This window comes from Xyrauchen texanus, chromosome 25 (assembly GCF_025860055.1).
Source record: "Xyrauchen texanus isolate HMW12.3.18 chromosome 25, RBS_HiC_50CHRs, whole genome shotgun sequence".
NCBI lineage: Eukaryota > Metazoa > Chordata > Actinopteri > Cypriniformes > Catostomidae > Xyrauchen > Xyrauchen texanus.
Window position 1 is genome coordinate 29,751,918 of NC_068300.1, and position 25,200 is coordinate 29,777,117.

At 41.4% G+C, this 25,200-nt stretch overlaps 1 long non-coding RNA gene across 1 annotated transcript; it reads left to right on the forward strand.

The window, feature by feature from the left end:
* Positions 1 to 2,585: 2,585 nt before the first annotated feature.
* LOC127619105 (uncharacterized) lies at positions 2,586 to 24,926 on the forward strand. Its single transcript, XR_007967525.1, has 3 exons — positions 2,586 to 2,718; positions 21,766 to 21,823; positions 24,454 to 24,926. It is a non-coding gene; the product is annotated as an uncharacterized LOC127619105 (long non-coding RNA).
* The last annotated feature ends 274 nt before the right edge of the window (positions 24,927 to 25,200 follow it).

Sequence of the window (25,200 nt, forward strand, 5' to 3'; positions counted from 1 at the left end):
AACTGCCAAACAAGGGTCAAAGGTCAATTTTGAGCTCAAGATTTTTTGCATACAAACATTTCTTCAGTATAGCAACTAGTTGTGAAATTTTGGGAGTCCTACCTATAATACTTTTGTCTGGACAAAACAGAAACTTTAAAGTCATTTTTCTCAGTTTCACACTCTAGTGAGTTAAGGTCTTTTGCTTTTGCAGGGCAGAATAGGGACTTCAGACTTGCTTGGGCCCTAATAAAAAGTGCAGTTCCTATCTACTTGAATGGGGAAAGGAAGGGAAGCGCTGTCTCTAAACAGAGGATTGCCTACTGGGTCGTCGATGCCATCACTATGGCATACCACGCCCAGCACGTGCCGCCCCCTGCTGGCCTACAAGTCCATTCTACCAGGGGTGTTGCGGCTTCTTGGGCATTGTCCCATGGCGCCTCTCTAGCAGACATATGTAGAGCCGTGGGCTGGGCATCACCTAACACCTTTGCAAGGTTCTATAACCTCAGGGTTGAGCCAGTCTCGTCCCATGTGTTATCAGGTGACACAAACAGGTAAGTTCAGGTCAGCTCTCCGAGTGTATTGCTAGTGCATAGCGCCTTTCCCCTCCCTTGAGGTGAAGATGTGCGCTCTTTCCCCAGTTGCATTCGCAAGAAGTGTGAACCCTGGACGTTCTTCCTCCCTAGCCTAGCGGCCATCGAGTCTTCGGAGAGGCTCGCTGCCGCCCCAGTAAGGGCGTCACCCAGACCCCCGTACTGAGGTAAGTGCTCCACATGCGCTGGTTGTCCCCTAGCCTACCCTGTGTGATGTATATTCCGCAAAATGGTTTCCCTGTTGGTAAACCGCGTCTTCCTTGGGCAGAGGGCCCTCTGTCCTTGGTCGCTGTGTTTGTAGTAACTCCTCCCCCATTGGGTAGGACCTACCACAACGCAGCTCCACACGATGTGCTTCCACTCCCCCCAGCTTGGACCATATATTTGGCCCCCAGCTGAACGATTTCATTCCTTTTTGGGGAGAACAAAAGAGAGAAGGCCACGGCTGGGCCAGCCAGTCCTTATACTTCTGAGCAGTTAGCCGTTCCCCTAGGTGCAGAAGACCACTTCATGCCTGCCAGTGTGTTGGGGGTAGTTATGCGACGGCTTGCTGCGCTGGCTACGAGGCACACAGAGGTCTGCCCATCTCGCACCGCCAGTCTGCGTAACTCGGTTCAGCTCTTGTGGCATTTTCCATTGGGACCCCTAGGGTCAACTCATCGAAACAACGTCGAGTGAGTGACAGATAGGGAACGTCTCGGTTACTGATGTAACCTGCGTTCCCTGATGGAAGGAACGAGACGTTGTGTCCATCCTGCCACAACACTGAACCAACCGCTGAAATGGCCGGGTCTTTGGCTCGGCTCCTCGGTGCGATACCTGATGTGTATTTGCAGCGTCACTCCTTTTATAACCGTATGTCCGGGGGAGTGGCTTGCAAATTCCACACGCCAATTTCCATTGGCCTTTTCTCAAGATCAGAGATGTCTGGGCTCCACAGGAGCAACCCCTAGTGTCAACTCATTGACACAACGTCTCGTTCCCTCCATTAGGGAACGGAGGTTACATCAGTAACCGAGACGTTTGACAGCCAGTTGCGTCTTATAACATTTCATTGTGAAAAGAATGAATCCTGTTCTATTATTTGTTGCATCATCTATTTGATATATGGAAAAAATAAAGCATCAAAATATAACATTCTGTTATATTATTTTCTAATTGTCTTAAAATGCTTGGAAAAAAAGCACAAAAAAAAAAAAAAACACAATCTGGGCATTTTGCTGCTCCATTTGTGATATGTGTTCTGGGTTGCTAAAGACCCAAGGTACAGTATGTACAGTGTTTGGGAAACCATCAATAGCCTACATTTAAGTGTTATAGGAGACAGAGAGTAATATTGAGGTACCATCTGCCTCGTGCCTGTGGCAAAATTTCTAATCCCAACTGAATGTTTGCCAGTGATAACTAGTCCAATGCTGTCCAAAAAAATACAAGATGTCAGTCCCTGAGTTCAGACAAACACAGACAGATGAAATAAAAGAGAAACATCTGAGGCTAGAGATGTCAGTCCAGTCTCTGTTTTGTTGTTACTCCTGTTTTGGATGGTAGTTTTTGAGGCTACTGTTGAAAATGTTTAAATATATTTCATTAGTGTCACAAATGTGTCCAGAAATCCCGATAAAGTAATTAATAAGATATATGTTGTCAATTTACCAAGCTGTGATTTTTTTTTTATTTAGGCTTACATAGGAAATGTTGGAGAAGCAACTTTGAGTACTTCTCTAATATTATATGTTACACATATGATTGTACCATGAATCCATATGACATTTTATATTGTCCTTTTAGATTGTGGTTTGGTACACACAGTGTGTGATTCTCGAACAGAGTTCTATTAATTCTCATCTCTCTATGTCTCTCTCTTTCTCTCTCCCACATACACAGATAAGGAAATGCTGATGTTAAATATTGCTGAATGTCTCTAATGTCCAGCCACTGTGACCAGAGGGCAGGCATGCAATCAAAAGGTCAGTCACCTGTCAGATAAGCACACATACACACAGTCCTGTCTTCTGAACAGAGCTCTGATCTGACAGCTTCACTGTTGCAGTGAGGTCAGCAGGGGTAATGATGACCATTCAGTGCTGGACAGTGCTGTGCATGCAGATGACAGAGGGATGGGTTGAGCTGAGGATCATGAGCAGTGAGTGAGCAGCTGGCTTCATTTTAGCTTTTTATTTTGGTCTTTTCACTGCAGACTGAGGGAATATAAGGGAAAGGTGTGTGTGTGTGTGTGTGTGTGTGTGTGTGTGTGTGTGTGTGTGTGTGTGTGTGTGTGTGTGTGTGTGTGTGTGTGTGTGTGTGTGTGTGTGTGTGTTCGTTTTCCGGTTGCACAGCCCAGCTGGTGGTGAGAGTGCTGTGGGAGGGACTCTCTAGCTCTCCTTGACAAATTCATGAGCGATGTCCAATTCATGAATCAGTCGTTCTTTTGAGTCTGATCGTTTCAATAAATTGGTTGATCCAGTTCACAAAAGCAGTCTGGGGTGCATTTCCCAAAAGCATTGTTAGTAAGAATAGTCACAAGTTCCAGCATTACTAACATAGTTCACAATTTGGTGTATCCTGAAACCATAGATTCAACAAACATTCTCAAATAGCATTGCAAAGTTATGTGTTTGGAGCTACAGCTCTCCTGTGGTTAGAAGTATAATCTCTTTTCAGTCTTATAAGTCTTCTATATCTTTATTTCCATATGTATCTTTCATTCTTTTAAGACATTTCAACATATTTTTCACTTTAGAATACGGCTCATTCCGGGGTTTTGCAGAAAGCGGCATTCTGAAACATCATGTTAACAAGAACGCAATTTTGCTTGCACTGTTTAAGGGATTAAGAGAAAGCAATTTAACACATTTTTTTTCATGTGTCTTAAGCAGCTTTCTCCTAATAAACAGCCTTCTGGTGTCCAAGAAAATGAGCTATTATAATTTGACATCCATTCAATCTCTGCAGAGGTTATTACTCCACCCCCTGCGTAATGTCATTAAATGAATATTCCAGGTTTAATACAAGTTTAGCTCAATCGACAGCATTTGTGGCATGTTGCTTACCACAAAAAATATATTTTGACATGTCTCTCCTTTTCTTTATAAAAAGCAAAAATTTGGGTTCCAGTGAGACACATACAATGGAGGTGAATGGGGCCAATCTGTAAATGTTGAAATATATTGTTTCAAAAGAATAGTCAAAAGACAAAACAATACAGTATGTGTGTTAACATGATTGTAGTGTGATCAAATCTCAAACTAACATTTTCTGTGTAAAGTTTTAGCCAACTTACAACTCCATTGCCATAACGATATAATGTCAACAAACCCTAAAAAGTACGTAAAATTTAAGATTAAAACTTTACAGCTCAAACAATACACTAGTTTTGACAGAAAAAGGAATGTAAATGCTTTTATAAAATTATAAGCTTCACATTTCTGTTTAAACCATCCAAAATTTGGCCCCATTCACTTCCATTGTAAGTTCCTCACTGTAATCTTGAATTTAGCTTTTTCTCATTAAAAGAGGGAGCGAGTCAAAATCAAATTTTGTGGTAATCAATATCATGCCACAAATGCTGTTGATTGAGCTTAACTTGTATTGAACCTAGAAAATTCCTTTAACAATAACTATATTGTTGAACCAATATGGTTAGAATGATGGATGAGTGGTGTAGTTACTATGGTTTTGGGGGAATAGCCAGTTAATTTCTTCAACGATGCATCACACTGTGGTGTTTAAGCAGTGAGATACTGTACGACTTTGTTTGGAAAATGCACCCCTGAGTGATTCATTCACAAATCTTACTTATCTGGTTTTCGACTCACTGACTCTACGTCTAATATTAGCGAATATTTATTGACTACAATTAGGGGCCGTTCAAACCAAATTTGTGTTGAAAAATGCTAGATGCAGCACAACAAATAGAACAGAATGCATCTTGAGACACTTTTTTAAAAGCTGAAGTTCTTTTTAACTTGATACACAATGTCAAAAAAAACATGGTGCTCCTGCACGAGACAAGAAGTCCATATACCAAATGTTTACATAGAAAAACCATTGAATACCAGTGCAAATCGACATAAAAATGTGTTTGTTTGTTTCTCCTTACAATGTTTCTTTTTTCAGTAGAAATAGAATCAATATGTGGCAAGGCTCTCGGGAGCGCACATAAACGTCACATCCTTTGGATTTTCCTGGCAAAACCGACCTGCTCCTTTTGTATGAAAATCAGCCTACAGTCTTTAATAGGCAACCTAAGAAGTCCGGGAAGGGCTAATTTTTTAAGTTGCATTACAAGCCGCAAAAAAGGCAAATATTAAATGAAAATTGTTACATACTGCACCTTTAAATTAGTTTATATTTACTATATGGTCTAGACAAAAAATATTATACAAATGTATAATTTGTCAACATTATGAGCAATAATGCACAGCACACTATATAGTAAATGTGAACTCATTTAGACAAAGTAAAGTCCGACCCAAGGGTGGGGTCAATGAGCATCAACACATTACCATCTCCGTTACAATGAGAACAGATATCCCACAGAAATAATGACTTTGATACCAGAAACACATTTATCACTTTTTCTCATCTGTCTCTTTCTTACAGATTCTCTTTCTTTTTTCACCATTTTTGTCTTTTTTACCTGTCACACTTTTATACCTCAAAGTCTTTGAGTTCAGCACACTTGGCTTACAAAGTGGTATGTGGGGGCAATCATTTGATCTACAAAAGTGCCAGATTACCAAGACTCTTTAAGGTCACTTCTCTCCACTCATACACACTGTAATAATTACAGCCTAAACACCACCCACAGCTCTTAGAGTAAAGAGTCATCACACTTCTACGTAATCATTGTTGTCAATTTGAAGTGGTTGTTGTATAACTAATGACCACCAGGTATTATCTTCTTCTCTCTGAATCTTTGAAAGTCCCAGACTGAAGTCATCAGAGCTAAGACAATCATTCATAAATGTTTAATCAGTCATGATACAGTCATGGGATTAAGAATAATTATTGATTTCTTACACTTTTTAACATGTAGGTGGATTTGATGGCCCTGCAATCTATTTTTCTTAGACTGTCTGAATAGGAATGCATGAGGGCTGCCCATGACTGTTTTGTATCATGATATGAGTTATAAATTATAACAATATCATATTTTTAATTGAACTTATTTTAACTTTGCTCTCATTGTCTCTCATTTCACTTTGCATATTATGATGGCTTAAAAACAACACACTGTTATGCTACAGACTTGGTTTAGGGTTTTTCTAAAATCCCTAAACCAAGAATTTATCAGTTGCATCTATCCATTTGTCCATCCATCCATCCAACTATCCATCCACCCATCCATCTATCCATACATCAATGCATCCATCCATCCATCCATCCATCCATCCATCCGACCATCCATCATCCATCCATCTGTCCATCTATCCATCCACCTATCCATCAATCTATCCATCCACCCATCCATCCATTCATCCATCCATCCATCCATCATCCATCCTTCCATCCTTCCATTTATCATTCTTAAATCTATCCATCCAACCTTCGATCTATCCATCCATCCATCCATCCATCCATCCATCCACCCACCCAACCATCCATCCATCCATCTGTAATTCCATCTATCATTCTTAAATCTATCCATCCACCCATCCATCTACCTGTCCGTCCATCAATTCTTTGGTTTATCTGTCTGACTTTAGTGTCTGTGAAATCTGTATACTTCAAGCTTTTAAAATGTAAACTTTCAGACAAGGCTTTGTCAAGCCAACATCAAAGTTTGTCTTGGTAAATTTTAGTCATATAGTTGTTGATTAAAGATAATAGGTAAGTATAATAATAAAGGATTTCCTACTGGATAAATACTTAATAAATAAATCTGGTAACATTAGATTAGATACATATGATGATAGGGTGTTGTGGGTGGCTGCCAGGCCATTGTAATGTGGTTGCTATGGTCTTCTGGATGGTTGCTTAGTGGTTACTTACTGGCCAAGTCAAAAGAGCCAGTAATATTGTATTAGCACACCTATCCTCACAGAAACTGAATAATTTGAACTATAATTCATGTCTGTAGCACAAATGGAGGGGGAAAAGTTCCCTCTCTAACCCTAATTATTAGCTAAAGTAATAGTGATGCTTGCAATAAAATAATTTACATTTAATCATTTAGAAGATGCTTTTATCCAAAACAACTTACAAGTGAGTTCAGTATCACAATGTCAAGTTTCAAGAGTGAGCTAGAACAGTATAAAAGTGACAGAAATAAGAAAAGAAGAGAAAAGAGAAAACAAAAGTATTTTTTTATGGCAAGTGCCTTATCGCCACTTTACATCAGTAGACATCTAGCGTTAGAGGCCAAGGCTCTAGTGTAAAGGCAAGCTTTTTACTTTTAATAGCGTCATTACTGATTGTCACTTTGTCCTCTGTGCAGTGTTAGCAGACAGTGCAGACAATGACAAAAAGCAAGGAGGTAAAAGACGGTGATAAATGTGACTGGAGAGAAAATATGCTTCTCATTTCTGCAATGGATTATTTGGTTATGCTAGACTGTCTAGCATTATATTATATTCATAATAAAATCACTGAATGCTTAAATAACAACAAGAATAAATAAAAAGAACAAAATTAATGAATTATGTTGGATTTCATGCTAATTTGTAAAATCAACTAACTCTGTTGCACAATTAAATTTCATTTCATTCAATTTTATGGATGGAGCCATGTGAATGTATTATACATTTCAAGAGAGCATTTGGAAATATCCAGACCAGTTAATTTAGATTACATTTTTTTTAGGTTAACATTTTTTCAATGTAGGTGTAGCAGATTTGATGTGTAGGAGATTTTGGGGCATCAGGACACACAGTAGCTGACAGAGGAAGGTCACCAGGCTCACTTATGGCAAGTCTTAAAGCGATGCAGCTATTTATCATATAATTTCAGCAACCAATCAACAATCTTATACATATAAACCCTCTCACAGGATTTTCCTCCATTAGCACGAATGCATGCTGGGAAATATCCGCTGCAGTATCCTGCCACGTTGCCACCTCCACGTTGACAACTGTTTCCATGGAAACAAGAACATACGGCAAGGGGGAATTAGATATGGGGTGCACAAAGGGAGAGAGAGTAGGGTTTGCATTCACATTCAGGTAATGGAGAAAGCAATCCATGGGCGGCAGTGTTGAACTGTGAAGTGGCCACTGTTGGTTTTTCCTGAACAATAGAATTATTAACAAATTAGATTTATTAAGAATATTGTCTTTGTATGTCAGATTCAATTGATAGAGCTCAACATTAATCAATAGACTAATTCTTCTTGCAGTAGTTAATCATGTTTGTTGAAGGGTATTATAGAGTAAAGGTTCCTACTGATTCTTAAATCCAATGTTGTGTGTAATCTGATTACACTATCAATTACTTTCAGTAAAAAGTTCATTAATTTTAATTACTTGGGTTACACATATTTATTAAATAATATTTATGTAAAATACTTTTATATGCCTGAATTATGTTCATATGTATGTCTGTTTACATATCTGTGACAAGTCAAATTGTGTTTTTGTTGAGCGGAACATTTTCTATGAAAAGTGTTTTAGAAAGTAACTTAAAAGTAATTAGTAATATCATTAATTTTTTAATGAATAATGAGTAAAATCAGTAATTGTATTACATTTATTACAATTTTAGATAATTCATTAGTCATATGTAGTGAATAACTTTTTTAAAGTAATTTACATAACACTGCTTTAATCTTTAACAATTATGGTCACAATTATTTACAGATTACAAAAATTGCTTAATTGCTTGTAAGAAAATGTTTTATTTTTTTGTTAAGTCTACTCGTTTTGTATATATGTGTGTGTGTGTGTATGTGAGAGAGAGAGAGAGAGAGAGAGAGAGAGAGAGAGAGGTGTTAAAGTCATCCAGGACATGTTCTCTTTGCTCTAAAATTAGAGTCTTAAATGCAAATTTCAACTTGAATTTTTTTCACATACTAATTAACACTGAGTGAATGAGACCATTGCAAACAAAACCAGTGAAACCGTTTGCTCCGTTTCCGCGTATTTACAGTATACACGCACACACACACACACACACACACACACACACACACACACACACATATGCACACATGCTGAAAGGATGTCTTGCTGTAGGTGTGAAGCTTGTGATCCAAAAGCGTTGACACTGTAATTTCTGCCTCGCCACAGACAGCTGAAACATCTGCTACCTTCCACTCCTTAACCTTTATGTGTTAAATGATTGCTTTAGAACTGAGATTCAGCACTATGAAGGAAATTATTATCACTTTATTAGTGTATCATCCTTTCATTTCCATTCCCTAAATTCAAAGAGGTTAATTAGTTGTACTTTCAATGAGAAGCATCAATATTCCTATTGCTCATATGTTTAGGGATTTAAACAAACCCCTAACCCTAAGCATTCAACTTCAACCAAGTAGCTCGTCCCACACTATTTGTGCATACAGACAATTTACTAATGATGGACTTGAGCCATATCTATCATCATATTAGAGACTTGATGGGATCTTTTGACTTGGGTCAGTAATCAACCACCTACCAACAAACCAGAACAACAGCAAGTCATAGTAAAAACCTAACAATGCCTAATGGTTCTGATACACTCACACTTCGTTCTTCGCTTAGAGCTAAAAAAAAGAATATTGAGACAATTTGCGAACATTCTGACATCTACTTATTCATGCGATTATCTAATCAGCCAATCATGTGGCAGCAGTAAAATGCAGGCCAAGAGCTTCAGTTTATGTTCACATCAACCATCAGTTTGGGGAAATATGTGATCTTAGTGATTTAAACTGTGGCATGATTGTTGGTGCCAGATGGGCTGGTTTGAGTATTTCTGTAACGGCTGATCTCCTGGGATTTTCATGCACAACAGTCTCCAGAATTTACTCAGAACGGTGCCTAAAAAAATCACCCTGTTTATGGGAGATCACATTTTTCACCATTCTGATGGTTGATGTAAAGATTAACTGATGGTACAAACACGCTACGTGACCATAACATGCACCGGTTATCATCTGTGTCACGATCCCCTGTTGTCTGCCCCGTGTTTCACTTGTCATAAACTACACTTCCCATAATTCCCTGCCCTCATCGTTTGCCAGTCATTCATTATTCTCACCTGTGTCTCGTTTGATTATCATTATCCCTCTGTATTTAAACCCTGGTTTCTTTGGTCAGTCATTGTCGGTGGTTGTATGTTCAAACGTTCTATGTTATCCTTGCTCTCCGTGGATGTTTCTCCTGCCTGTGTATTCCTTGGATGTTTTTCGTGTTTTTGTTTTGTTTTGTTTTCCCCACGTGGATGTTTTGTTTTGTTTTGTTCCCTGTATTGTTTTATTCAGCGTTATCTTGTTCACCATTTGTTTCCCTCATTAAAGAAGCTGCTTTTAGATCCCCACTCCTCATCTGCCTTCGTAAAAATCTGTTATTGTATTTTATGATTAATATTGTTAAAAGGAACATAATGCAAACAAATTATACTTGTTTTTAAAGCAAGATAGTGATAACTGGTGAATTTGCACCAGCTCAGAAACTCTGCACGAAATATGTTCATGTTGAATTTTCTGATCTTGACTGAGTAAAGAAATAAAACAGAAAAAATGTTGGAGCCAAGGTGGAGAACAGGATCCCACCCACAGATTACATTGACCAAAGGGAGCCACGGCCCGTGCATTTTAAGTCTAGGCCTTCAGTGTGATTCATGCCATTAAGAAAACACAGTTTCACAATGAATAAGACACAGTATGCCCATCATACATTATGTGGCAGTCATCAAATAATACCAATTAACATTTTAAAAACACGTCCATGCATAAAGGCCAGAACCAAGGAAGTCTAATACCAAGAAAAAGCTCTCTAATAATATTTGCATTAAAATTGTACTTGCAATAAATTTAGTTTCGTCAGGGTACACAGTTACTTTTCAAAACTTGATGTGACACTAAATGTTCCAGCAGCCAAATTTACACTTAGAAAACTCCTGATGTTGCTATAACAATACAAAAATCACTTACCAATTTGCTTAAAGTGAAAATCAGTCCTCCTTTCCTGTTTAATTAATCAATCGCACGATCATGCAGAACATCTCAGGATTTTTAATCCATAAGGATCTCTGTCTCAACGCCAATAACAGCAGTGATGACAGCCGACTCGTCAACAAGATCTCACGCTCTTCACTTTCAAATTACGTACAACACTTAATGCGTGATTGCGTCACTCAATGCCAGCTAGAAGGACTGGACTGGGACATATCCTTAAGACCACACCCACAAGAACAAATAAATCAATCTGATTGGCTGATGAATGACTTTAGATGCTTATTCACTGCAGTGTTGAGGCATTCTGTGGATATTCTGAAGGCCTGACTGTGTGGAGCTCAAACTCACATGCTGCTTCGGCTAAGGAGCAAGACAGTTGTCACATTTTGCTTGTAAGCATTGAGGACTAAATTCTGATTGGATACATTTTTTAGTTTTTTGACATTTGTTTGTAGATTAATTAGGAGTGGAAAGCGATTGAATATGTAGGCAAAAAGGTCAATGATAATGAAAGAATGAAAAACTATTTATTTATTAGGCATGTGTAAAGGGGTTAATGGAAAGAAGGAGGCAAGAACCGGCTTGACAATATAATTAATAGTTTAAAAACTGAAAAAACTGAACCAAAAAGGCAAACGAACACACAGGTGTCGGACAGCTACAAGTAACTCTTTCTCTGTCGCACTGCAGTCTCCAGTCGGCCTTTATCCCTCTCTGAGGTTTGATTAGCGTGATTAGGGGCCGGGTGTGTGGAATCACGACCCGGCAAACCCTCCGCCCTTCCACAGCATGTTACTGGCCCTGAGAAATCATCACTGACCAATGGCAGTAAGAAGGTAATTTACAGCCAGTACAGTGTTTTCCTGAAAGTTCACACTGACAATCTCTTTCGAATCAATGCAACAAGCTCAAAAACACCTTTTTGTCCATATTTTTTAGATTTCATCAGAAATACTGTAAAGTGGCGCCTATAGGAACCACTCAGAACACCTTAGAAACAATGGAAAATGTGAATGCATGTGTGTGTCAGGGCTGAGGCAGTGAAGAGAAATCTGTGTGCTGTCAAAAGCCACTCTGCACAGGAGATGATTAAGCTTCATGCTGAATGTGCTCACCGTGGCATTTTGTTACCTGTGCGTGTGGCTGAAGGGGTGACAGAGTGCAAGACGATAAGGAAGGGAGGAAAGTGCGACTGAGAGAGAAAATGTAAAAGTTTGCTTTTATGTGAGAAAAGTGGAATGTCTAGAGTGTGAAACTGAGAGATTTGTGTGTATATGTGGGTGTATGAGAGAGAGAGTACAGTATTTTAGAGGCTCCTGCAGTGATTCATTCATGTGTGCTGTACCTATGTGCTTTGAAGAATATGAATACTAGCAAAGCCCAAACATTTCATGTGGATTTGTTCTGCTTCAGAAAAGACCATATGTTGTGTTTTTAATGATGGTCTCCAGTATGGGATCATTCTGGTACTGTATGCTGTTGTCCCCACCAGACAAAACCAGCATTACTTTCTTGGTCAAATAAGTTGGCACGTGAATCAGTAGTTCGTACAGTATAAAAAATCATTATGTCTATGAGAGTCCTCATAAGGATTGCCACACTAACATGTGTGTGTGTGGGGTGGGGGAGGGGGGTTTGGTGGTTTATGAGGACTTTTTTTAGGTTACAAACTGGTTATTACAAGGGTATTATGCTATAAATGTGCTTTATGAGGACATTTCTAGTGTGCCTATAATTCAAATCACTTAGAATACATACTAAACAATGTTTTATTGAAAATGTAGAAATGCAGAAAGTTTTTGTGAGGGTTAGGTTTAGGGGTTGTGTTAGGGGATAGAATATATAGTTCGTACAGTATAAAAAGAATTTGTCTATGAGAGTCCTCATAAGGATTGCCAACGTGTGTGTGTGTGTGTTTCTGTGTGTGTGTGTGTGTGTGTGTGTGTGTGTGTGTGTGTGTGTGTGTGTGTGATGATAATGGATGAATGGATGGATGGAAGAGTCTGCTATCTCCAGTGCAGAAGTTGAGATTGTCCAACTTTATCAGTAGCTATCTCTGTCTCTATCTATCTTTGTCTCCCTCTCTCTCTCTATGTTATCAGCAGCAGGCTCTAGCATTGCTCTGGGTTAGAATAGATTGCTGCATTGTGCTTGGACAGAGACAAATACTAAACTGATGTGACATTGATAAATTAGATTTGTGTAATGAAGAAGATTTATTAATCATGTTAGACCATTGCAGGTCTGGTAAATGTTGATATCAGATTTTTAGTGTGTTTTCACAGATTGAGACTATGAAAATGTAATCTTCTGATTCCACCCTTCTGTTTTCGTTTGCACAGCCAGACCTATGACTACACTGCATAAAGTCTGGTCCATATTTGAGCTAAGTATGGCCAAGAATGGCTTAAAATCTTTAGCTCAAAGTATACTTTGGTGAGACGTGAATGCTAGGCGTCTGCGTAAAGGAAGTGTGATGCAAATTTTGTCATCAGCAAAGTGCTCAAGCACTGAATGTGTGTGGTCTGATTTTTCTAAACACACATACTCTGAATGCGCAGTTTGTATATGCGCCTAGAATTATTACAATAATAAGTGGGTCCACAAGGTGGCAATACTCACAGTTGAGCCGTTGCTGTTACGAAGCACTAGAAGAAGATGAAATTACCACTAAACTTCAGGAGATGATTGTTGTGGAAAAATAACAGTGGATGTGCACATCAAGAGTTCATCTGTGAGGGGGTCAGGAGATACCTGCATTTGTATAACTCGAGTCTGAAGGAATATAAATAATTTTTTTATGGTTCCAGACTCCTGAAGAGAAATAATCCATTCTCTTATAGCAGTCGTATGCGTGTAATCAAATTAAGTATACTTGAAAGGCTAGCATTCAACTGTACACAGATGCTAAATATTCACGTAAACCAAAGTATACTTTGGGCTTTAGACCAGAATAGCCACTATGACCAACCACTTTTGTTTAATTTTTTTGTGCCGTTTAGGTGCGGGTTTATACAATATCGATTAAATAGATTTGATCGATTGAATAGATTAATAGACTGGCTCGAATTTTTTTTTATTTACAAATAAAATGGTAGGCCCCGTTAATGGTTGTACAGAAAGCATCCCAAAAATTGCTGAAAATGTGTTTAGACTTTGAGGTCAAAATTTCTGGCCTTCCAAAAGTGATAGGTACTGTCAATTTAATTAATTATACAAAACATATTATGTTAAGAAATTAACACAATTAATCATGCCCCAGACGATAATAAGGAATATACCTACCATCGAAGCAATTGATCAGCCCATGGCATCAATTTGTAAGCGAACCCAGAAAACGAATTGGCCAAGGGTTCCCTCTGGATTTTCCTATCAGATTTTATAATGGGGTTTTTCAATTTACAGTAAATTACATAAATTACACAGTCATTAAATGTGAATTTTGAAGCTGTTGTGTTTTCTTTTTAATTATGCAATTTAATACAGCTTCAAAACTCTCATTTGAGATATGACCGTGTGTAATTTATGTTGTAGAACCAAATCCACGTACCGTCAAATAATGTACACCACAGACATTACTTTACTCATAAGCTGAAAAGCTCCATTATAAAAACCCATAAGAAAATCCAAAGTGAGCCCATGGCAAATTCTCTTCTGAGTTTTTGCAATTGTATCTGTCAGCATCCTGCAAGACTACAAGGAAAATCCTCTTCACGAAATGCCCACTACACATAATGCCCCCCATAGTTCATCAAGTGATTCTATTGGCTACAAGAAAATGTTAAATCCTCTGAATTCTCCTTATGATTAATTTTTCCTTAAGTATTTAAAAATGACAAAGAATAACTTTTATATTAAACTGTCCCAGAGAGGAATACCAAAGCATAATAATCTAAAGAGCATGTCACCACTGTCCTGCGGGATGGCAACCGACATGAGTAAGCCACAAGTGAATAACCTTCATGGCAAGCCAGGAGGGGAAAACTTAGAATGGATATATGAACTATAGACATGTAGTATGAAGTAACGCCTTCACGAACCCAGTCGGGAAGGGAGTTTTATTTACAATGAAAGTGCTTTTGACTTTATTGGAAATACAATTGTCTGAATGCAGGTGGTTGTGTAAAATGACTGGGGAGCCTGAACTTAAAAAAGAGCACAAGTATATGTTTGGCCAACGAAATAGCAAGCGCTCCATACAGAGAGGATTTGCGAAGAGAGAGAGACCTTGCAAATGTGTTTTGAGAAGACCAACCTGCTGCAAAACATATGTCTTGTCAGGACACACTGTTCGTCCATGCCCATGAAGAGGCCATGCCTCTAGTTGAGTGTGCTTTAATACCAATTAGGCAATTTGTACCCTGTGACTTTTAAGCCAAGGTGATCGCATCAACAATTGAGTGAGAAAGTATTTCCTTGGAGATGGACATTCCTTTGGTGCATCCTCCATAGCACACAAAGTGCTGGTCAGACAGTCTGAACTGGCAGGTGCGGTCAATGTAGAGTATGTGTGTAGCTCTCACACAGGGCATAAAATATGCAAGGATTGTTCCTCATCCAAATTAAATGGAGGAGGGGAAATGGCTTGAAGGTGAACCACCTGAGCTCTAAAAGGCATGGATAAAACCTTAGGCAGTGGCTTTTAAAGACCGGGACCAAACTCCAGACATGAATTGCCCACTGATAGCGCTTGCAAATCTCCGACCCGTTTCACTGAGGCCGGATCTAGCAGTAATGCAGTCTTAAGAGAAAGTACATACAATCCAAAGTCCAAAGGCTCAAATGGAGGCCCCGCAAGTGCTTTTAGGACCAAAGTTAAGTCCCAAGTTGGGACTGCAAAAGGGATTTAGCCACCTTGCTCCCCTAAGGAACTTTATGATCAAATCATGTTTGCCTATGCAGGTGCTAGCTTCAGGTGCGTGATATACAGAAATAGTTGCTACATAAACTTTGAGCGTTGATGGAGTGAGGCCTGCCTCCAATCGCTCTTGAAGAAATGTACGAATTTAAGGTATGGTGCAGTTCACCGGGTCTATGTCACGTGAAAAGCACCAATTAGTGAACCCGTGCCATTTCAGTCTTGTAGATGGTGCTCTAGCCTGTAAAATGGTGTTCATAACCGACTGAGTCAATTCTGGCATGTTTACCACTCTCTGTTCAGGGGCCACACATCCAGGTTCCACAGCTTGTGCTGAGGATCCCAGATAGTGCCCTGCGCTTGAGAGAGGAGATCCCCCCTCAGCGGTATTTCCCATGGAGGACTATCTAGAATCAAAACATTTTTCTGGAAACATGGGCCATTGTATCCACCTTGCAGAGCTTGGGACTTAAGAGTACCAGAGGGGACAGTGGTGTTCTCCGCAGAGGCAAATAGATCAATCTCCATTTGCCGAATATTTACCAAATTCCAAAGGACAGTCTGAGGATGAAGTCTCCATTCGCCTGGTATCGCTCCTTGGCATGACAACAGGTCCTTACTATAATTCAGACAGCCTGGAACATATGTCGCCCACAGGGAAAGGAGATGGTGCTTGATCCACAGGAGGGGGTGCCATGCCTGGCTCATCATTGACAGTAAATTAATTCTGCCCTCGAAATTCATGTACATTATACCACCACCATCATGTCCAACTGAATCAGTACATGGTGATTCTGTTTCTCAGAATGAAAAGTCTTCAGGGCTAACAGTTCCAGGAGGTTGATGTGCCACGCCTTATTCGCACCTGTCCAGGTGCTGAAGGCTAGACGTCCGTTGCACAATGCACCCCAGCCGGCATTGGACATGTCTGTGGTCAGTAATTTCCACTTGAAAACCTGACCCAGCATAACACCCTGATGGTAAAATGCTGGAGCTGTACATGGTGCTAGAGCTGCCAGACGGCGGCAAGTTACGGAAATGCGAATGCGCCCCCGATACCATGTGTGCCGCAGTACACAATGCCTGAGCCAGCACTGGAGATGTCTCATGTTTAAGAGACCTAACGGTACGATGTCAGAACAGAGACAGACACTGAAGAACAATCTGAACACACTCAGCCGTGAGGTGCACACGCATGCTCAGGGAGTCGAGTCGGATCCCCAAAGACTGGGGGAAGTTTGCTCTTCGCCCAGTTAACATTCAAACCCAGGCTGTTCAATTGCTGAAGTACTAGATCTCTGTGGCTAGGCTAGCAATAGCTAATCAGTTTCAATGGGGCCGCATTGATGCACTTCGTGAATGTGCGAGGAGCTAGGGACAGACCATAGGGTATTACAGTTCTAAACAATTCCATTCACATTTCCTGTGAGGAGATTGTGAATTTTCTGCACACTGTACCATCATACCCCATTTATAATGGGACAGTGGATGACAGGACAGCGTTGGTGAAATATGATCCTAGTGGCGTTCCATATTGGAGTGTGCAGCAGAATGTGTGTGCATCTCATGCAATGAGTGCTTTGATCTTTTGTGAGAACGTTCTTATTGATGCAATACACAGAAACAACTATTTGATTAACATCCCGGTCCCAGAGGAAGGAAATAATTAGAATGTCACAGACCACATAGAGCGGTGTTAGCATCCAATACACACCTCAAGTGTGATTTGTAATCAGTAATTTACCAACCTAGTGAATTTGGGAGGGATGAAAACAATTATTATGTCACAGACCAAACAGGATGGTGACAGCATTCAATATACACACCTCAAGTGTGATAAATAATAATTATTCATTTCCTCACCTAGTGAATTCGGAAAGGAAGATTAATTTCAAACTGGGAGCGATGTGGCCGGCATACGAACTGAAACGTGTAGCTGTGTAGACCACCATGCATCCGCGGAGCGGGACAAAGGGCACGTCAGTTCACTCACTAGATGAGACAGATCGCCTCTCACCACCGGGAAATAATTGTACACAGTACTCATCATTTTAAGAGGTAAATGCTCTCAGAGTGAAGCCAATCTGTTTCCATAAGAGCTGCTTCAGTGTGGCCGCGGCCAAAGCAACAAACACAGATCTGATGACTGGATGTGCCGTTTGGAACACTTGCGGAAGGACGATTTTAAAAGGACACATACACGCAAGCAGCCCTTTTGTGATATACTCTATATATACACACAATATCAACAATAAGGACACAAAACTCCTGCCGAAGCACTGTGGGGAATCAGGATGCTGAAGCGTCCCATTCACCAGCGAAGCATCAAGTGGCGAGGTGGAGTAAATGTATGCCGGAATACTGCAGGGGTGTGGAGAGTCTTCTCGTTGCCTTGAAGATCCCACACGCTGACTCGTGTATGTCGATGGTGAAGTTGTAGAGGGCTTCTAGACAAGAGAGATGCTCGCAATCTTGAAGGAACAAAAGGGTTTCAACTGGTTCATCAGAAAAGGATTTTCCCCTTTTGCATCAGCATAATGCAATATCAAGTGAAATGAATCATAAGGGAAATGTTTAATGTGAAATTTGGTGGAAGTGCTCTTTACTCTATTCCTGAAGGTGTTTGTACAATTTCTGCTTGTTCAATAAGAAAAAAAAAAGATATAAATTGTAAGATAAAATGTATCTGTTATGTTATCTCCAGTTAGCCTACAAGCTAATCGTTAGCCTATTCGTTTAGCATAGCACTAGCTTCTTCTTCTTATATCTATTCTTAGATACCTTATTAGCTGCTGTTTCTGTGTAACGCGATACGTCGGCACGTCTGCCATATTGGATAGGTCAAGAGCCGTCCATCAACACATGACTGTAAATTGACAGATATAATCTGCAAAAGTCTTCCAGCCAACTTTCAGATTATCTGAAATTTCCATAAATATTGGGCAATATTTTAGATGATATTAAAAATCCTAGCTTCACTTCTAAAACAGTTTGTAGCAAACTGCAAATAAAGTCCTCTACAAATGAATATATCATGGCAAACAAACTGAATATTAGCACCCAGTCAGTCAATTAATTACATGATGAACTCTTTCCACACAAAAGCTTTTTATGCAGCGATCTGAGGCTTATTCTCCATTCACTTACATTTAAACAGCTCTCGGTTGACATATCCGAACCAGCCCAATAAGGCTTCTACATGCTAATCCTCTCCACTTTCATAAAATTTCTCCTCACTGTAACCACATAGTGATACGGTGGTATGATTAAATACAAAATAACTTTTAATTAGCTGTAAATTTTACTATTTTCCAAACTTGTAATTAAATTTTTTTATATTTATGGTTAGGTTTAGGTTTAGAGTTATGGATAGGTGTAGGTGTATGATTGCTGCGGGACTCTAAATAAACACAACAAACAGTGTATAACAGTATATGTGTTACGAATGAGGACGGAGGCAGACAAAGGTTGAGGATCCAAATGCGGGTTTATTGATGAACAGACACAACAGGAGAAAACAAAACAACCACGATGGGTAAAATGAGAGCAAAACACAAAAACGCTGGAACACTGGAACTAGGAACTCGGGCATGGAAGCGAACATCAACATTTACAAACATTCAACAAACGACCAGGTAATGGAGGAACGGGCAGGGTTATATACACACAAGGCAGGATGATTACAAACAAGACACAGGTGAGAACAATGACAGTGAACACGAACGCTAACAAGGAGACTATGGAGTTAAATAATGGACAAAAGTGAAAACTAAGGAGCAAGGTGAAACACGACAGGGTAATACATGACATAGCCCCCCCTCAAAGGATCGGATCCCAGACGATCCTAAAAACAAACATACAAAAAAAACAAAACCGAATCGTCCAAGGAATGAGGGGGGACTGGCAGACCACGGAGACACCAGACAATCCAGGGGGGGACAAGGGGCAGATAGGTAGACCAAGGGGGGCACAGAGGGCAGACAGGCAGTCCAAGGGGGCACAAGGGGCAGACAGACAGTCCAAGGGGGCACAGAGGGCAGGCAAGCGGTCCACGGGGGCACAGAGGGGCAGACAGACAGTCCAAGGGGGCACAGAGGGCAGGCGAGCAGTCCACGGGGGCACAAGGGGCAGACAGACAGTCCAAGGGGAGCACAAGACGGGGACTGGGTCAGGTGGCCTGGGAGCTGGCCACAGGACAGGGACAGGTTCAGGGGGTCTGGGAGGCGGCCAAAGGACAGGGACAGGTTCAGGAGGCCTGGGAGGCTCTGGAGGCGGAGACCTGGAAGGCTCTGGAGGCGGAGCCGATGGAGGTGGCGCCGTAGGAGGCTCTAGAGGCGGAGCCGATGGAGGTGGCGCCGTAGGAGGCTCTAGAGGCGGAGCCGATGGAGGTGGCACCGTAGGAGGCTCTAGAGGCGGAGCCGATGGAGGTGGCGCCGTAGGAGGCTCTAGAGGCGGAGCCAATGGAGGTGGCGCCGTAGGAGGCTCTAGAGGCGGAGGTCTGGAAGGTTCTGGAGGTGGAGCCGAGGGAGGTGGCGCCGTAGGACGCTCCAGAAGCGAAGCCCTGGAAGGCTCGAGAGGCGGAGCCCTGGGAGGCTCGAGAGGCTTGAGAGGCAGAGCCCTGGGAGGCTCAAGAGGCGGAGCCAAGGGAGGCTCAGGGGGCGTGGCCAAGGGAGGCTCAGGGGGCGGAGCCGCAGGAGGCTAAGGAGCCGTAGAAAACTCGGGAGGCGGAGCTCTGGAAAGCTCGGGAGGCGGAGCTCTGGAAAGCTTGGGAGGCTCGGAAGGCGGAGCTCTGGAAAGCTCGGGAGGCGGAGCTCTGGAAAGCTCGGGAGGCGGAGCTCTGGAAAGCTCGGGAGGCGTTGGCTCTTGGATGGTCATGGCTGCTGACGCTGGCTCAGGGACGGTCGAGGCTACAGGCGCTGGCTCACTGACGTCGGAGGCTACAGGCGCTGGCTCACTGACGTCGGAGGCTACAGGCGCTGGCTCACTGACGTCGGAGGCTACAGGCGCTGGCTCACTGACGTCGGAGGCTACAGGCGCTGACTCACTGACGTCGGAGGCTACAGGCGCTGGCTCGGGGACGGCCGAGGGCTCAGTCTCGCTCACCGTGGCATGCGTGGGCTCTGGCTCGCTCACAGTGACATGCGTGGGATCTGGCTCGCCGACCGTAGAAGGCGTGAACTGGGGAGCGGAAGCCTTTCTTGTCCTCCTCCTCCGGGCGGACGAAGCTGGCAGCATTGGCTCTTTGATCACGGCAGGCACGAATGTTGGCTCGCCGGCAGACGTGAAGGGACGAACCACGGGCGAATGGAGGGTTACCACTATGGGAGGAGCTACGGGGTTCTCCTCGACGATGTCCACGGTGAAAGAGGAACCGCAGGCATAGGGTCTCCTCCACGAACGCGCGGAGCGTCCAGCCGCGCGTTGCCGGTGGCAACCGCTCCTTGAGCGCACTGTTCAGGTTAGCCCGGAAGAATACGACCAGGGAGGAATCAGGGAAGTCGGTGGCACCCGCAATCGCGAGAAAATCGCAGATGTGGTCTTCCACCGGACGGTTTCCCTGCATGAGGCTAAGCAGCTGACAGTTCGCTTTTAGAACCGCTGGATCCATGTTTGTTGGTCGTTTGTTCTGTTACGAATACACAGGTGAGAACAATGACAGTGAACACGAACGCTAACAAGGAGACTATGGAGTTAAATAATGGACAAAAGTGAAAACTAAGGAGCAAGGTGAAACACGACAGGGTAATACATGACAATATGAATGTGGCATCTAACTGCTTCTTCAAGATTTCGATGTTTATTTGGTGGATGTGTAACGTGTAGTGAGTGTGCCTTGCAGGACGCAGACAGACCCCTCTCGGTTTTTCCTAGTCCTAGTCAGCAGGGGCCGGTGAGTGCAACTCCAGCTCTACAGGCAACATGGGGCTGTACAGGCAACGACCACAAGAACAAAAGCAGAAAGCACAATATTTGGATGCATTCTTGCTGGAAGGAGTGCAGGAGTAACTCGGGATGCAAGGGCCTCGAGACCTATTTTTGTAAATTTTAAACTATGTTTAACTTGACACATGTCCTGAAAACGATGTGATTTATATGATGTGATGCAACCAAAGTGAGATACTCTGCAAGTATTTGTACATAAATATGTCCTTGAAAAGCCCTTATAAATAGTCTGTGTGTAGTTTTAAACTGCATGGTGATGAATAACTGGTCATACTGTTGTCTTTCAACAGGCCACAGCCTGGAGTGAAAAGAGAGATGGATGGGTCACGCGGCACAGTTTCATAGCAGGTAATTTTGTGTGGCTGCATTCTTAGTAGTCTGAAAGAGAGATGAATGACATTGGGGTCAAGGGTGAATTGGGAGACTGTGGTGTCAGGGGAGGGGTATTAAACAATTTCTTCATCTTTTCAGCAGGAAAAACCCTCCATTCTTTCTCAGTCCTTCTCTCCCCCTCTCCTTATCTTACCTTGTTAAAACAGGGATATTCATCATTAAATCCACTGGCATCTCAGTGGCTCAGTGCCAGAGGCTGCTACACTCTTACACACTGGCCCTGTTTACACCTGGTGTTAACATCCATTTGGGGTGATTTGATAAAAAGTGGTCAGCACAGAGAGCTGTTTACATCTTGTTGTATCATTATTCTCATATGCAATTCCTGTGAACACTAGTGTTTGGATATTGCATGGGCCTCTGGTTTTTATACTACATATACTACATATTTGATTTTTATTCAGCATTTGTACTACAAATGTGATGTGGTCACATGCGTTTCTTCTGACCACCTCTAAATGTGGTTTGAGTGATCAGATCACAAATCAGATCTGATTACCCTAAATGGATGTTAATACCAGTGTATATCAATGTGAAAATGGCCTACAAGATTACTATATTTTGCAGTATGTCCTGAATTTGGTTTAATTCATTCAAAAGCTGAGCATAATACATATTTTGGGTTATTTTATGTAGTATATGTATGTAATCTGTATTTGGAGGCAGTCGTGTGTTATATGTTAGTGAGTAGCACGTTATAATGTCAGTTCTAAATTATGACAGCTTTAGCACATCTCTGTCCTGACACACTGGCTGCCCTTCATGCCTGTCTGGTTTGATACTCTCCATACATTGATGAAGCTCTTCACTGCTCTGTCTTCACCTTTCTTTACAATGTGCAGTTCTTTTTCAGATGAAGAGCACTCTGCTCAATACTGAGACATATGATCCACAGAAAAGACACTTTAGCCAGACAATCAGCTCTTTTAAAGTGCCTTCTCTCTCTTCTTCCTCCTCCTTCTTTCCTTCCTCTCTCTCATTAGTGACTGAGTGGAGCTGTAACACAGTCAGTGACCCTTACCTGATTGAAAGGACCATTTGGAAAGGGGATGATAACAGCTGTATACAGTAGGCTATGTGTAAGACAGGGTATGTGTGTTTCTGTTGAGCACTTCAATGCAACTGTCTTCCCTTTGCTTCTACAATAGCTTTCACACTTCTGGGAAGGATTTCCACTAGGTGTTGGTACATGGTTGTGAGGAATTGCTTCAACGGCATCACTGAGGTCAGGCACTGGTGTTGGGGGATGGGGTCCAAGTAGGCATTTCAATTAATCCCAAAGGTTTTCATTGGGGTCAAGTCTTGGCTTTGAGCAGATCAGTCAAGTTCTTCCACACCAGACTCAGAAAACCATTTCTTTATGCATCTCGCTTTATGCACAGGGGCATTCTTATGCTGGAACAGAAAAGGTACCAGCTCAGAGAGAGAGAAATTTAGTTCCTGAGACATTGTAGGAAAGAGGGAGAGAATTTTCACCTTCTCTCACCTGACAGAATTCATCAAATGTTTAGTAAGGTTCTGTCTGTAAATTATACAATGTCATTTAAGTGACTGTATGGAGCACAGATGTGCTAAATACATTGTTTATGAAGGCCTAATGTCCACATCACTAGCTCTTCATGGTTAATACTGAGTTCCAGAATACGACCTTCACATTTAGTGTGTGTATGTGTATGTGAGAGTGGATGTGGATGTATTGCTAACTTTTTTCATTTTGAGTTAAGGATAAGTAAACGCCAAATTTCACATTTTAAAATGAATAATTTCATGCTTGCCTGTTTATCTGAAAATATGAATACCAATATTAATAGACATACTGGCTTAAATTCAGTCTGTAAAAAAATGATGTGATAACAAAATCTAGATTTCCACTACTCTCCAAAGAGACTCTTAAAAACCCCTGGAGAGAGGAGAATCTGTTTATCACTGGCTTGTTTTTTTCCGTCATCCACTTCTGCCATTGACCCAGATTTCTTGGCTCAATGCAATGGTGTTTTGGAAAGAAGAGGGAGAGAGAGGCTTGCCTCTTGGTAGAGGTTGAATGGAGTTCAGGCTAGTTTAATCCAAAAGGATTCTGGTTAATATATGGTTTATCTCTATACTTGGGATTAGTTGAGTGTAGCCTGAGAAAGGACTGGTTGTGTAGCTGCTTCACTGTAGTCCCACAAAATGTGCTCTAATTATGGCTTGACTTTAATTACAATCATTCTATTTTGTCTTGTGGTGTGGAATGATTGCTTCTTCCTGTCTGGGACTCTACGGGTTTCTCCTTGTCTGTTTTATATGTGCTTGTCTTTCCACTCTCTAACTCATCTGACCTTATTTTAAATGTCTCTTTTACCACCCTGCATTACAAATGAAGTCCTTATGAATTTTAGAAAACATATCTGATACAAAGTTGATCTTAAATGAAGGGCAAATATTTCCTCTGGGCATTGTCTGTTACACTTTTAACTGACAAGTGTTTTTAGCCACACAGTCTGGTATTAAGCTTGTGTTAACTTGATTTAGCTCTCATACTAAATCCTTCTCTTAGAGCTCTATGCCAACTCATAATATTTGTGTTTTCCCACTTTTACCAATAGGAAACGCACACCCATCCTTCACATAGAGCATCACGGCCAAACAACACCTCAAACAATCTTAGAGCACCTTCCTCTCTCCTCAGAGCGATGGAGAACAAAGAATGCAGGTTCACTCTAAAAATGTGGAGACTTCTCGCCTGCATCCTGTGTTTGTATTTTATCCGCCTGCCTTCGCTCTGAAGTCTGACTGATATGATCTGCAGGAATAATTAGAGTGGGCTGGAACTTTTTAATACACACATATTCTCACACATAATGCTGGTGTCATTTGAGGGCTGGCATTATGCACTTGTTAATTTGTTCACCTTGTTGTTTTTTTATTGGTTTCTGTGCGTGCTTCCATTGGCAATTTCCTGGTTAGTTTACTACAGTCAACAGGGAGACTCCCCATACCCAGTTCTCGTCCTCTGAAACGACCTCTACATTAGCCCAGAGTATGATTGATTTGGATCAGGGGCTTTAGTCTCCAGAGATTTATACCTACTAGACCAAAGCACTGAAAGTGCAGTAGAAGCTATAAGCTTCAGAACTGGGTTTACTCTTAAAATACTGCAGCCTGAAATCAATGATCATTAAACAGCAATGACAAACATTTTGCACATTTTTTATTTCTCTATAAGAGTGCATTTGAGCAACATCTTTTGACCCAACCCCAACTTTCTGTTTCTCTCTACATATTTCTATTCCTTGCATGTTCAAGGACACAGAAATGCACACATACATTAGCAGTGACCTCATGCTCTATTT